Raw genomic sequence first — 15166 nt, forward strand, 5'->3', positions numbered from 1 at the left:
CTGTAATGGGTTTTTCCTTCACGTCCACAGATGTGAATGGCTTGAGCTCCTAGAGGTCCAGTCTCCCAGGATCAGGATATAAAATGTTTTATGGTTAGAGACGTGTTCTGTTCGCTGCAAGTTATATTCCAGGGAAGCATTTTAGGGGAGACGGGTTGAAGCTTTAGGGGATCATGGTTGATAACTGCATTTCTCATTTCTTCGACTTCGTTTAAATCTCTTTAGTGATAGAAGCCAAGAGCAGGTTTTGAATGGATGTCCCATCTCAGTAATATATCCAGACTGGCCTGGAATTCTGTGTTACAGGATATGGAATACAAAACAAAAATTTCCTCCTTGCCTGTCTTGTGTAATGAGAAAGCTATGAATTTTGTCAGGCTGGCTGAAACCAGACGTTTTCTTCCTTAGAGAAAAGTTAGGGAGAGTCGGGTCCTGGGAGTGAGAAGCAGGAAGCAGGGTTTTCCTGAACGCAGCAGTCATGAACCTGGACACTGCAGTGTGTGTGTGTCTGAGCCAGAGAAACAGCCACGGCAGAGGGGACAGTGTGTGCCCAGGAGCCTGCCGCTGTCACCGGACCCCTGAAAGCTGACAGAGAAGAGGTGTGATCTGAAGCCAGTTTTAGACTTGCTCGATGTAGGTCAGGCGGACTTCCAGGATGGAATGAAAACCGCTGTCCTGGGGTGATCAGAGCCACAGACACACTTGTGATTTGCTTATGGTTTTGTCTCTCACTGTCCCCTCAAGGTTACCAGCCTCCCCACAACCTTTCACACAGTGTTTGTTGTTGTTGTTGTTGTTGTTGTGTGTCTTTTCTCCCTGCCACTGGTTTTGGCTGGTCTCAGAAACACCAGGGTCTCAGGGAAACAAAGAGAGAGAGAGAGGAATTATGCAGTTGACAGGTTCTGTAGCTGGACCAGGTGTTGGTGAGCAGGCCCGAACTCTTGGGTCTCCAGGGCCTGTGCTCTGGGATCCGCAGCTCCTGTCCAGGCCTCTCGGCCCTGTTGGAGTTATGGCCATGCTAGTTCTTGTGCGGGAGACAAATGAGTCTCCTCCATCCGTGGGAGCTGCCCTGGGCCCGCGGCCTCGTATTTGCCTTGTTAGTGGTGCTAAGGGAGGGAGAGGAGACGCCCCAGCTTCTGGAAGGTAAACAATGTGGACGTCCAGCCTGATGGGTGAGTAAAATTTGTGTATCTCCCCCCCCACCCCAACCCACTGGCAATACTTCATTTATCCAAAGCCCTGCTCTTTAAACCCGTTGCTGTGCAACTCTGACTGAAGGAATTAGAGGAAGCCCACCTTTAACGTCGCCTATTTGTTTAAAGTTTATTTATCACAATTGGCCAATTGCCAAGGGCCCAGACTAACAGAGCGCACCCTGCAAAGGGAACCTCAGCCCCCTTTGTGACAACGTTTGCGTGGAAACTGCCGAAAACGTTCCAGCGTCTACCTGTCTCCTCGGCTCCTGTCATCCGAGGCTGCCGGCCAGAGGGAGTGAACTTCCCCGGCCCAGAGATCCGGCTCCAGGCGGCAGGATGGACACAGAAGATTCTAGAAGTGAATAAGGGCTAGGGGACAGAAGGAGGGGGTCCCAAAGTGTATGGAGGCTAGAAGGTGTGCTGGAGTTTCAGATGGTTGCTTGACTCTTATGCAAGATAAGGGTCATGAAGGTTGGATGTTGCAGGGCAGAAAGAATGGAATAAGGGCCGGAAAGCATCTTTGGAGATGGGCCTCGTACTTAAGAGATGCTTTGTGGTTTGGTTTGGTTTCGTTTTGCTTTGCTTTGTAATATTTTTTTTGATGTTTATTTATTTTTGAGAGAGAGAGAGACCGAACACGATGGGGGCAGGGCTGGTGGGAGGGGCAAAGAAAGAGAGGGAAACACAACATCCGAAAAAGGGTGCAGGCCCTGAGCTGTCAGCACAGAGCCTGACGCGGGGCTCGAACTTGGGAATGGCGGGATGATGACCTGAGCCGGAGGTCGGATGCTTAATCTACTGAGCCACCCAGGCACCCCATGTTTTATTTTGCTTTAAATGTTTATTTTTATTTTTGAGAGAGAGAGGGAGGGACAGAGAGAGAGGGAGACACAGAATCTGAAACAGGCTCCAGGCTCTGAGCGGTCAGCACAGAGCCTGATGCGGGGCTCGAACTCACGAACCTGAGCTGAAGCCGGACGCTCAACCGACTGAGCCACCCAGGTGCCCCTTAAGAGATGCTTTGTAAATGGGCTGTTTGCAATGGGGGCCACCTGGATTTTTCAGTAACACAGACTTGGTGAGTAAATCCTGCCTGCCTGTCTGTGAGTCCTTGGGGTACATTCGGACCCAGGAGAAGGGGAGGGAAAGAGCTAAGGCCTGGGCAGTCAGGGTGTGTCTGCAGCAGTGGGCACTGTGTCACAGTGCTTCCCACGTGCAGAATGAAGACAGACCCAGCCCCGGGTGAGGCAGGTGTTAGCGGGGCAAGACACACAGGAGAGGACAAGCAGCGGCCGTCTTTCTCTTCCAGCTGTCTCTCTCAGATGCCCTCTTACCCTCTGACAGCAGGTCTTGAGCGCTGACACCCATCAGTTGAACACAGGACAGTCCTTAACGACAACCCCCTCCCTCCCCCTTTCCCCTCCCCACTTCCCCTCCTCCTCCCTCTCCCGTGTGGAGAATCCTTTCCTGTGGCACATCAGCTCATACCATTCTGCAGACCCGCCCGGCACCAGGGTGGTTTAACTACGAGGGTTTCATTTGGGGGGGGGGGGAGGGACATGAAGTAACGTGGTGTCCTGAGACGGGACAGTCTCCCCCATCAGTTGTCACAGAGGCACCGTAGAAGCTAGTTGAGGCTCTGGATCCACCTGCTTTCCCCCCCTTTATGGTCAGACGCACTGCTGCTGCTGATTGGACGCGTACGGAGTTATTAGCGGGCACCTGCTGAGCCCTTTACCTATATTTTCATGTTTGTTCTTTACACCACATTAGGAGGAAGCTATTTTTCCCATTGTTCCCTTGAAGGAAATGGCGGCTTAGCAAAGATTTTGGACTTTGCTCAAGGTTATGCATCTGATAAATATTAGATCCAAGCTCCCAAACCCAGGCTCTTGTTAATACCTTAGAATGGTAGGCGAATATCTTAGACCCATCCGTATCCTTCTGCCCCCTGGGAGAAAAATATGGTGCTGGAGACCTCCATCATTCTTTATTATTCCTGAGACAGCTTCGTTTTTCGAAGGATGTGGATTCAAGGCTCCAAGCAAGAACCTCCCCTTAGACTCTGCCCCTCAAGCAGTGATAATAGTAGCTGATATTTACAATGCTCAATTCTGTATCAGGCAGGGTTCTAAGCAGTTCATGTGCACTCATCTATTTCACCCTTACAGCAGACGTGAGAGTTCCATCATTATCCCTGTTTTACAGTTGAGGAAATTAAGGCACAAGGGGCCCACGCAGGAGTCATCAGTGGCCCAGTGCATTTTACCTGGGCCGGCTGGCTCCAGCTTCTGCACCGACGGCCTTTCTGGATCCCAGGTACTGTTGAGGCCCTGTCCTGTCTGTGTCCTCCTGGCCTCCGCGGATCCTGAGGAGGAGGCCTTGGGGAGGTCTGACTGCCGAGACAGAGGTCTGCCTGAGACAGCACGGCCTAATTGGGATCTGGATGTGTTCTCTTGCCAGCTCTTTGCCAGTCCCGTGGTTCGTTCTTATTCTGACTTGCTTATTTATGGGCCCTGGGGCTTGGCACGGAGGAAGCTAGAGGTTCACAAAGTCTGCAAAGGAATGAGACAGTTTCTTGCTCCTGTTAATGAGAGTTAAACATCTCGAGTGCTACTTTTTTTTCCCACCCCTATCTCCCACTTTATTTTTTTTTGGATAGTGCTCAAATCCTGCAATTAGGCCAGTGACTGGAAAGCAGAGTGATTTACCACTTTGTTCCTTGAACTCTTTCGGTTTTATGCAAGGAAAAGGGGCAAACGCTCCCTTTCTCTAGAACACAGCAAACAAGGTGACTTCTTCCCTGAGTAAGTGATATGCACAGGTTGACCCAAAAGGCAAGTTTTGCTTTTATAAACTGCCAGAGAAGTACTTGAAGCATTGTTGGGTTATCTTTTTTTCCCCCCCTTCTTCTTCATGACTAGCTTTGGTTTAGGACTTTGAGGGAATGTCAAAGGATTGTCATCAAAAACACAGTTATGTGTTGAATTGTGCCCTCCCCCCCAAAATTCATGTGTTGAGGTCTCTAAGATCTCAGAATATGACCTCCTGTGGAACTAAGGTTGTTGGAGATGTAATTAGTTAGGATGAGGTCACAGGTAGGTGGCCCCCAATCCTAAACGACTGGGGTCCTTATGAAAAGGAGCAAGTTGGACACAGACACACACACAAGGAGGATGCCACGTGAAGGTAGGGGCGATGCCCCAGCCACGGAATGCCAACAGTTGCCAGGAAACCACCAGAAGCTGGGAGAGGGGCCTGGGATGGGTTCTTCCTCACGGCCCTCCGTAGGAGCCAACCCTGCCAATGCCTTGATCTTGGACTTCTGGCCTCCGGAACTGGGAGATAATTTCAGTTGGTTAAGCCACTCGGTTTGTGGTATTTTGTTACGGGAGCCCTTGCAACCGAGTACAAATTCTTTCCTTAAGCAAACAAACAAAAGAGCAAACGTGAAAATGCTTGATGGACGCGAGCCCTTTGCGAAGGTGGGCTTTCCTTTTTCCAACGTTGCCACAACTTAGAAGCAGAGGACCTCCGTGCTGGCGGGGACGTGCACGGGAGTGCGGGGCACCTGCTGGGTTCGCTGTGAGCCCAGGTACACCACTCACTGCGCTTCCCCACCCCCGCCTCTTTCCCTTCACTCTTGTCAACAGGTCCCTTGCACCAGCTCCATATCCCAGAGATAGTCTTCTCCTCTCAGCCCCCTAACCCCTCTCGCTTTCCCCGCCTTTTCCTTTAAGTCTTCCTTGTTTGATAAAAATACGCTGCTTCCTTTCAGCTTTCCCCGGTCTGGAAGTGAAATCACCACCCCCCTGTATTGTGGAAGAAACACCACCCTACCTTTGCATTTGTTCCCACCCTTAACCCCTCCAGTGCCTTTACCCTTTGCCTGTATATTTGGATGCCATATTCTGTGCCTGACTGTCTGGTACCTGTCCTACTTCTGCCACGTGTTCGGTAAAGTTGGAGTCGATAGGGAAGCCAACGACCGGACCGGGTTGCAGTTGGAAGTGAAGGAGGGTGTTAGGGCAGCACCCACGAACCCTAAAGGGGAGGCAGACCATGGTTAGAAACACAAGCCAACACATAGGCGACTTCCCAGCGGGGGGATCTGGCCAAGAACCAAAGACAGAAGACAGGAGAAAACACCAGGCAGACTGAGAGTATGGGTTTAGGATCTACGCTGAGTGCGCAACAGTGTAGACCGTCTCTGGCGGCAGCGTGAAGTATATGTGCACGGCACTGGGCAGTGAGGAGGGCTTGTAGAGGTTGGAGCCCTACAGCTGAGGAGGTGCAGAGACTCATTGTGTCGCCTAAGATGAAAATCTCTTGAATTCACGGACCCAGGCTGTGGAGGGCTTTGAGTATTACGCTTTCTGTCCTATCATGTTTTATTGACAGGAATCGTTCTTTCTAAAAGTTTACTCCCTTCCTCTTTGGAACCCCAGTGGTGTCCAAATCTGCTCTGTATGGGAGAGTGGCCAAGAGCTGTACCAAGGGGATGGAAGAAAGTGAGCTGTGCCCTGGCTGGACCCCGGGGGGTGGGAGTTCCTGACTCGGGCGGTGTTGTTGAGTGGTTTGTGCAGATGTGGAGGATCGTGGGGAAGATGGCAGAATTCCTGGGCGTCTCGTTTGGTGGGTATGTTCTCTCCCCCCGGCAAATTTTCTTTTCCCTGAGCAGATGCCAGAGTAGAGCCAGGTTGCTACTTCTGTTTTTCTATTCTCTTTGGTAGATAAAACAAGCTTATCTTCCCCCCCGAAGACTTAAGGTATTAACCAAATAAATACTTAATGGAAATCCTTGACTTGACTAAGTTTTGCCTCATTTGCTCATCTTCAATGGCAGGGACTTCCTGAGTGTAAGCCTGAGCCAAAAGCCTCACATTTATTATCTTGAAATTTTTATTTTATCTTATTTTGTTTTTATTTTAGAGAATGAGCCGGGGAGAGGGTCAGAAGGAGAGAGAAAGAACCTCAAGCAGGCTCCAGTATCAGCATAGAGCCCAAGGTGGGGCTCGATCCCACGACCCTGGGATCGTGACCTGAGCTGAAATCAAGAGTCGGACATTCAACCGACTGAGCCACCCAGGCGCCCCACATTTATTATCTTCTTTAAGTTCACCACTAACGTAATATTGTTCTCATTTGAAAGATGAGACGACCGAGGCTTACAGAGATTAAATAAGTTGTCCAGGGACACAGAAGTAGTGAGAGGCAGAGACAGGACTTAACTGAGATCTGACTTCAAATTCTGTGTTAAGCATTGCTCTGGCAGAACCAATCAGATCATACGTAGCAATTCTGGGCTCCTAAGAATTCCTTTTTACTATTCCTGTTGTTTCAAAGTAAAATTTTACCATAACCTTCTGTATTATTATCTCGAAATCACAAAGAAATAGACAAATGACTTACCATTTATTTATTATTAACTCCAGCCCTAATCAACTCCTCTGTATAGAGATACAGTGCTTATATAGACCTCAGAGCATGTTCATATTTATCAACTCATGGTAAGAACGTGCGATGGAGCCCAAGCCAGGAAGGGGGCCTGGCAGCTTCTAACACGCTCCCCGCCTTTCCTAAATGAAGATGTCTACTCATAGAGGCTTTGTGATCTGACTGTTATGGGGATCGTGAAAGCCTGGCGTAGGACTCAAGTTTCCATATGTCTGTTCTAGTGTTCTTTCCCTACACTCGCTGTCCCGCCCAGAGCCCTGATCTTTCCCAGAACCTCGCTGAGGTTGTTGGGTGAGAAAGCACAGGCTCAGAGAAGTTAAGTGATGCTTGCTAAAGAAGCCAAGCAGAGTTAGTGGCAGAAGCAAGCCATGAGCTTCAGAACCCCGATTGCCATCTTAGCGTGCCTTCCATCACCCCATCCCAGCTCCCCAAGCCTTGCCACGCTGTGCCTGGTAAGGGCTGCCCTCTCTGTAGGTGTCAGAGTGGGCCATGTTGCCTTGAGCCCACTGAGAGGCAAACGGAGACAAGGAGCGAGAACCATAACCATAGTATATCTCATTGTGACTTATTGTGAAAATACTAAAGGGTGCCTGGGAACTTCTGTTCCATGAATGTGTGTGTGTGTGTGTGTGTGTGTGTGTGTGTGTGTGTTTTACCCCTCTATTTTTCTTTTTTATGTGTGTGAAAAAATCAGATTTTATAAATACTAAGGGATTCTTCCTGTTTAGAGACCACAAAAGGAAAAGAAAGAAAGAAAGAAAGAAAGAAAGAAAGAAAGAAAGAAAGAAAAGAAAGAAAAGAAAAGTGAACTGCTTGCTTCCATTTCAAGCAATATAGCTGACTCTCTATCCTGGAAAGCCCCAGATTAGAAAAAATAAATCTATAAATTTCCAGGTGAAATATTTCATCGTATTTCTTGGCTCTTTAATCTCATAAAACAGAGATCTCCATCCACCATGAAACTAGCAACTCAGACCCAAGGGAACTGGTTTGTTCATGCTGTGCAAGGAAACTGGTAGACAGGGCCAACGGCAACAAGGTCTGACTATTTAAAACAGCAATAACAAGATGGAGGGAAAAAAGAGAGAAAGAGAAAGGGGGAGGAAGAGAGGGAAGGAGGGAGGGAGGAAGAAGGAAGGAAGGCAGGAGGGAAGGCAGCAAGGAAGGAAAAAAGGAAGGAAGGAAGGATGGATGGGGAGGGAGAGGGAGGGAGGAAGGAAGAAAGAAGGAAAGAAAAAAGGGAAAGAAGGAAAGAGGGGGAGGGAGGGAAGAAGATGGGAAGAGGGAGGAGAATGAAGCAGGAGGAGGGAAAAAGAAGGAAGGAAGCGAAGAAAGGAAAAGAAGTAACAACAATAGCCTGGGAGCCAATATGGGTTTTGGCAGCGTTGAATCATTCTCGGGTCTTTGTGTTGTGGGGGAGAGTATGGAGAGAGTGGTTCACTTTAGATTTTTTTTTTAATTGAGAATGTTTGCTAAAATAGGGTAATCACAGAAAGAGTAGAACGAGAGGAAGCGATGGACTGAAGAGGACAGAGGGCACTCTGATGATCTAATGTGGCACAGTAAAGAGCTTTGTGAGCTTTCCAGGGATCGACCCCTTGCCTTGGCGGGCAGAAGAAGTTGTCTCTGCGTCCAGCCCCGGACCAGGTGTAGGGTGTCAATTAAAAATCATTAAATTAGCATTTACTGAGCACTAATGAATGGGCAGGCACTATTCTAGGCGCTTGATGTGTATCTCACTGAATCCTCTGAATAACCCCATGAGGTTGGCGCCTTTGTTTCCCCCGCACATTACAGAGGAAGAGCTGAGGAAAAACCGTCACCCGGCTGGGAAGCGGAGATACCGGGATTTGGACACTGACATATGAATTCCAGAAAGTTCCTTGTAGCTCCTAAACCATGCTGCCTTGGCAAAATCCTTGCAGGGAAATCCTTGCCCTGGCAAAATTCCAGAGAGGGGATCCGGGGAACCACATGCCCCCAAGATGGCTCAAGGCCTCTCCCCTCCATTCTCGTGTCTCAGCAACCTTCAGCTGCACACCGCGGGGACCCATTGTCCCGATTTCCTGGGTACAGTCCAGTGCTGCGTTCTTGAACTCGCATCGTGTATGAACTCTGACAAGTGCACAGAATCACTTTCTCTTAAGCTTTTATGTTTTGGTGGCTGGGGTTGTGGTGGGGGTTACAGCAATCTGTAATGACATGTGGAAGCCCGCTGGATACTCTTCTCATAATTGATGCATACATAGGGCGAATTTGGCCTCTCACCCGGAGCAGTTATTTTTCACTCATTACAGGGTCTAAATTTAAAAGATCACACTTGGAGAGCCACCAATTCATTAGCATATGGGTGATGACTCCGGAGACATTTATTTGTTAATACCAAACATGGATGGGTTCCCTTATGCCTAAAACTTACATAATGTAGGTTTAAAATTGTATAATGGGTCTGGAAAATTCCGTAGAAGGCTTGCTTCCAAGGACTTGGAGATGTTTAAAACACAGTGTCTGGAGCTAGGAAGCAAGATCAGATATCCTCTGGAAATAAGTCCTTGAGATTTTGGAAGAAAACTGTGTCGCAAAACTGTGACCCTTTCTTATCTCTGGGCTCAATATTCTCTTTCCTTCGTTGCCTTCGGTCTCTTTCTGGTAGCTTCTAATTTGGGTTCGGCCTTTTCCCACTTCTGGGGTATTTTCTCTCCTTCCTTTTGAGAAGCCACCTTGATAGACAGGTGAAGTTTCCTGACTGGCACAGAGATGTGTCCGCACGAAGCCCGAATGTAGGCTGAGGCCAGGGTTCGACTGTCGCACGTAGTCTCGTTTGTGTGCCAAAGCACGTTGCACGTGTAAAATGTTAGGAAATGTGGCATTCTGTCCCTGTCCTCTGCTGCCAGTCTCCTCAACTTGGTGGCCCAGAGGGAGCCACCACTGGTGTCTTAACACAGCCCCTCATTCTCTGTGGGAAGCGGGAGAGAGCCAGGGAGGAAAATCCGGGAATGCTGGGTTCACGTTCCCTTCTCAAGGAGCATTTGCCATCACGTGCCAGTTACCTGAGCCAGTTGCCATTATGTTTTTTGGCAAATGGGGTCATAGCAGAGCCGATTCAATCTACGTCTTGGCCCAAACTGATCTTTTGCTACAGGCCTTCGGATCCTCGCCATTTTAGTCAGAGGACAGAGAAGAGCAGAGAGAGACACCCAAAGTATTGCTATTTTACATTTACAAATAACTGACCGTCCTGGAGACTCTACTTGTCCCCCCACTTTAGATTTATTTATTTATGGGCTCTTATAGAGCACAACTTACATTTTTTGGCTGACCTTCCTGAAAGTAGGGTGACCAGATGTCCCTGTTTGCCCAGGAGGGCATTGGTTTAAGTGTTTTGTCCTAGTCTAATTAATAGCATCCCTTTTACTTTAAAAAGTGTCCTAATGGAATAATAAATAATATGGTAACTCTAATGAAAGCAGCTGCAAATGATTTTTAGGTTATAACTAATCCTTTGTGTTTGAACTAGAGGGTCCACAGCACCCTTAAAATACCAACCAAACGAAGAATCATAGGAAGATTGAAGATTTTTACCCATAAGCCCAATTACTTCAACTCGAAACAATATTTCAAGCGGACTTAGCAGAATGTATTCAATAATCGCATCTGTGTGTTTTTCACTCTATATTAGGGTTGAAAATGTTGTTAGTCGTCATTACGTGCTATTACCTAGAAGTCCTATATTTTGCTATAAGTTGAAGTAGTTATTCTTAAATAGAGTCTGGAATTTCCATAATCTGGGACCTTTCTTTTTTTTTTTTTCCTTTTCCAATTTTTGTAATTTGATAGAATAGGAAACTATCGGGGCTGTGCTTCTTTTTTGATATATGATTTTAATTGTTCATGTATAACATTTCCTTAAATTACAGGAAGCCACAGTTTGGAAAAAAGATCCATCCGTTACCATCCATCTGGGGTACAGTGTGGGTTTTCACTGGCTTGGGAAACGGGTCTGTGGTGACCTGTAAACAGAACTGAGAAAAGAAAACTTTCAAGATTGATTAGTCTGAAGGAGGCGTGTGGATTTAACTCTAAATCTCATGCACCATCTGTACAAACCAGCCGAGGGAGTCATTTGAGTCATCGGAAGAAATTCGTCTTCTGTTTTTCCGTGCACATCTATTCATAAAAACTTATTAATAAGATTACGAATTTGGGGGCTGTTCTGGCAGTATAAAAATGTGTATGAACTTCATTCATACTACGGAACAGCAGTTAAGAGATAACCCTTGCAAGTGCTCCCATCAGTCATTCCAGAGGCAGAGGCGGGGCGGGGTGGGGTGGGGGAGGGGGGCAGGGGAAATCCTGGACAGGAGCAGAATCCCGGTTCTTCAACCTCTGTACGACATTGGGCAAGTCACTTACTGCCTTTGGGCCTTCATTTTTGCATCTTTAACGATGATAACTCCTGCCTTGCTCACCTCTGACCTTGGACACTCCATAAACTGTCAAGTCCTGTGCAAACATAAGGCAGCATTTACTATCCCTTAGCTGTAAAATGGATCTGGGGGAAAACGACGTAGATATGGTAGCAGTTCCTTTACGACCAAAATCCACTTTATGTATCCGTGGCATTTGTTGCATTCCTGCTAGGACTGCAGCACTGAAGAGGGTCTAAAATTAGCACAGCACGGCACACATTTATTGAGGGCCTACTTCTGGAAAGGCACGAGGCATCACTGATGAGTAGAGTGAAGCTGTCCCTGGCTACCCCATTTTAAATCGCAAACCATCAGCCTCAGTGTTTGTCCCTGGCTTTATTTTCTCGCATCACACACATCACTATTTCACGTCCTCTATAACTTGCTGCTCTCTTTGTTTATTGTTATCTCTTCCCATTAGGGTGCAGGCTCCTTGGTGACAGAACGTTTTGTTCTTACTGCTGTTATTTTGTTATCCCAGAACTTCTGGCCTTTATGAGCACGGAGCAGGTGCTCAGAGCACATGGGTTCAGCGCACAAAACGGTCCTTGGTCTCAAGGGGCAAACAAGCCAGGGAAGCAGTGGGAATCTCTGTGCCATATTACGTTGTGTTACAATGTGGTGAGTGCCGTAATCGGAGCAAAACAAGGGCTTCTCACGCTGCAGGAGAACAGAAGGGCTGAGGGAGGGAGAAGGTGGAAAGCTTGTCAGAGGACTGACCACAGTTGGAATCTGGAAGAATGAGTGAGAGGTTTTAGGAGACTAGAGGGACCACAGGCATCTCCGGGAAACAGGACGGCCTCCAAGAAGGCCAGGAGACGGAAAGGACGTTGTTGAGGAGTAGGAATAGTTGAGCTAGTTGGGCACACCGCAGTGAGAGCCCACAGTGATTTACTGGAGCATCAGGAGAAAACGTGAGGACTTGTATTCCTGTTGGTCTTCTAAGTAAAAAGTGCAACAGAAATGAAGACTTACAGATCGATGCCAGGGCCTGTCCTGGGTGAATGTGTCACCGGGTTGGAAATACACGGTGGAGAGGCCATTTCTGTGTGGCCCCGTGTGTTTAACTTTTAGGATATTACTCTCTGGTGCAGATTATTTGCGCTCAGAAAGTGGGTTTACAGCTCCCATGATCTTCAGATCTTGTCACGGGATGAGGAGTAACCGTGAAAATAATTGCTACCCCGGCCAAGCCCACTGGTCACCTCGTGGCAGGACGCTTCAAGGAATTGGTCAACACAAAGCTACAGTATTTTTCGTTATAAAATGATGGGAGGTAACAATCTTGCTGACCTTTTCTGGGGATGAGGTTGGTACCACTCACAATAATCTGAGGAACCCACCGATACTGTGATTTTTAGCTGGTCGTCTGTGGTTAGTCAACTATGACACTATGTCGGGTTGTGACTGATGTCCGGTGGCCCAGTGGAGAACTCAGTCTACCTACTGAAGCTGGGCAGTGGGAATAGACATTCCTCAGTCTCACGTGCACAGGGTAGCCCTGACATGTCTGAGGATAAATGGAAAGATTTCCTTAATGAATTGTTGATATTACCATTTGCGCCAGTCAGGCACCTTTCTATTCTTTTCCCTCTAAATCCATATAGAGGCAAGGTGACTCAAGATTTTTCATTCACTCAACTCACTCAGATTGTTTCCTTCGGAGGCTTGTTGGATTTCATGGAGAGAACTCAGTCTTGGTCTGTTTGGATCTCAGAAAAGTATTAGGCCTTTCTAGAGGATGCCTGTTCTCTGTGAGAGCGTGCCTAGCTGCCCCTGGCTTTGTAAAAGGTCATATTTTGGTGCTATCTTTAATGACTCGAAGCCTTGTGAGCATAGCTTTAGGGTCTTTACGTGAATGAATACAGCCGCGCCATGTGCTAATTTGCAAAGACAGATCTTCAGTGTAAAGAGGATTGTCAAAGAGGTGGTTACGAAGCTGGACAGAGGGACTACGCACCAAGGTTAAGGTGAACTGGATTCTTTTGCTCAGCTGACCACCCAGGTGAACTCTTCTGATTTTACGGAAAATATTTTAAGCATTTTGAAGAGAGGCTTGAAAGCCTGACACAGGATCCTCATGGGTACTTTTCCCAAGAAGAGGGCAGTATATCTTACTAAATATGTGGCATATTCAGAGTAAAAACCGGCCACGAGGTTTACCTCAGGTAACAAAACTTGTTGAACAGAAGTCAGCCGCTTCATGGTCAGTGTCAAAATCTTATCAGAGAAGATGGTTAAACGGTTTTATGCTTTCCAACCGCATTCACGTGTGATTTGGAGCTTCTCCGTGCTAGTTAATATAAAGACTGAAATATGTAATCTTTTTATTACTATGTAGTCTGATTTTTGCCTTAAACTCTTTAATATTGAGCCAAATTACTGATGATCAGTTTCCATTTTTAATTGAAAAACTGGTTTTGAAGTGTGTATTTAGACAAATTAGGCATACGATTATATATATCTTAATTTTTGACATTTAAATTTATAATGTAGTCTTATTTCATTGAAGATTTTAGGTTACTCTTTATCTTTGGCAAGTTAACACTGATTTTCCATGTATGGCCAGCTGCTCCGTCCTCATTGCCTTGACTCAGGCCTTTGGGAGGTAGGAAGGCAGTGGAGACACAAGAACGTGGTGATGATTGGGTGGAGTGAGGGGCATGGGATGGATGGGAGGGAGCCGTGGAAGAGAGAAGCACGGGCTGCCTCATCCCCATGTTCTTGCTGTATGACACAGGATGGCCAGAGTGTCATTCACATATGGAAACGTGTGCCGGGAAGCCAGAGGCCAGGAGAAGGGGATAACAGGGACTCGTTTTGTGTAACGAGCAGCTCAAGTTTGATTGTCCATGGAGGATCTGGGGAACATACTCAGTTGGGGGAATAGGGATTTGGAGATCAGGGGAGAGGTCAGATGGTGAGAGTTGGGGAAAGCATTCACTTACAGGGGTCAACACTAAGTGGAGGGTGTTGTTGAGTTCGGCTAGGGAGACTGAGAAGGGGAAGGAAGAGTGACTAGGGACAGATTCCAGAAAACGCCAGCGTTTTCATGGGCAGGGGAGAACTGAGAGGTGGGAGGAGAGCCAGTGGAGAGGGACAGCAAAACAGACAAAGGAGAGACACATTTTAAGAGGAGAGAGTGGGCACCAGTGCAAACAAGAACCCAGATAAGGACCACAGTCGTCAAAGGATTTTGCAAGGGAGAGCTTGTCAGTTACGTCAGCAGGAAGAAAAATGTGTGTGTATCATATTTAGGAGTTATGTAGTATTGGAAAGTATGGGAATAAGGGCCAAAATATGTAGCATAAACAATACGTGCCACAAAGTTCAAGAAAGGGGGGGGACCCAGAAGTAAAATGACTCCCCGCTTCTGTGTGTGGAATCACCAGTCCGTTAAACCTTGGAGGTATCCGCGATCCTCTCCCCTTGGCCTGCCCTCCTCGCCCATCGTCTCCTACATCAGCCATGTAGATCTGCAGGTTCTAACGTGGCGGTGTCTCCTATCCACACTCCTCCATGCTTCCAGGGAGAACTCAAATTCCAACTCGCATCGAGTCAACCACACTGTTGCAATAGCGCCCCAGCTGGCCTTCTGGGGTGGGTGTCTTTCTTTTCCAGATAATGTCCCACTCTACTGCTGGGCTAATAAAAAAAAAGAAAACAAAACACAGCATTTAAGAAAGTATAATTCATATACCATAAATTCACCAGTTTTTAAAAAAATTTTTTTACATTTATTTATTTTTGAGAGACAGAGAGCGAATGGGGGAGGGGCAGAGAGAGGAGGAGACACAGAATCCAAAGCAGGCTCCAGGCTCCGAGCTGTCAGCACAGAGCCCGACGCGGGGCTCGAACCCACGAACTGTGAGATCACGACCTGAGCCAAAGTTGGACGCTCAACCGACTGAGCTACCCAGGCGCCCCTCACCAGTTTTTAAGCGTTGGATGTGTTTTGATACATCTGTGCAATTGTGCAGCCGTGGCCACAGTTCGGTTTAACCGTATTTTCATCGTTCCAAAAAGCTTCCCCCTGCCTATTTG

The sequence above is a fragment of the Prionailurus bengalensis genome, chromosome B1 (genome assembly GCF_016509475.1).
Source record: "Prionailurus bengalensis isolate Pbe53 chromosome B1, Fcat_Pben_1.1_paternal_pri, whole genome shotgun sequence".
Lineage (NCBI taxonomy): Eukaryota > Metazoa > Chordata > Mammalia > Carnivora > Felidae > Prionailurus > Prionailurus bengalensis.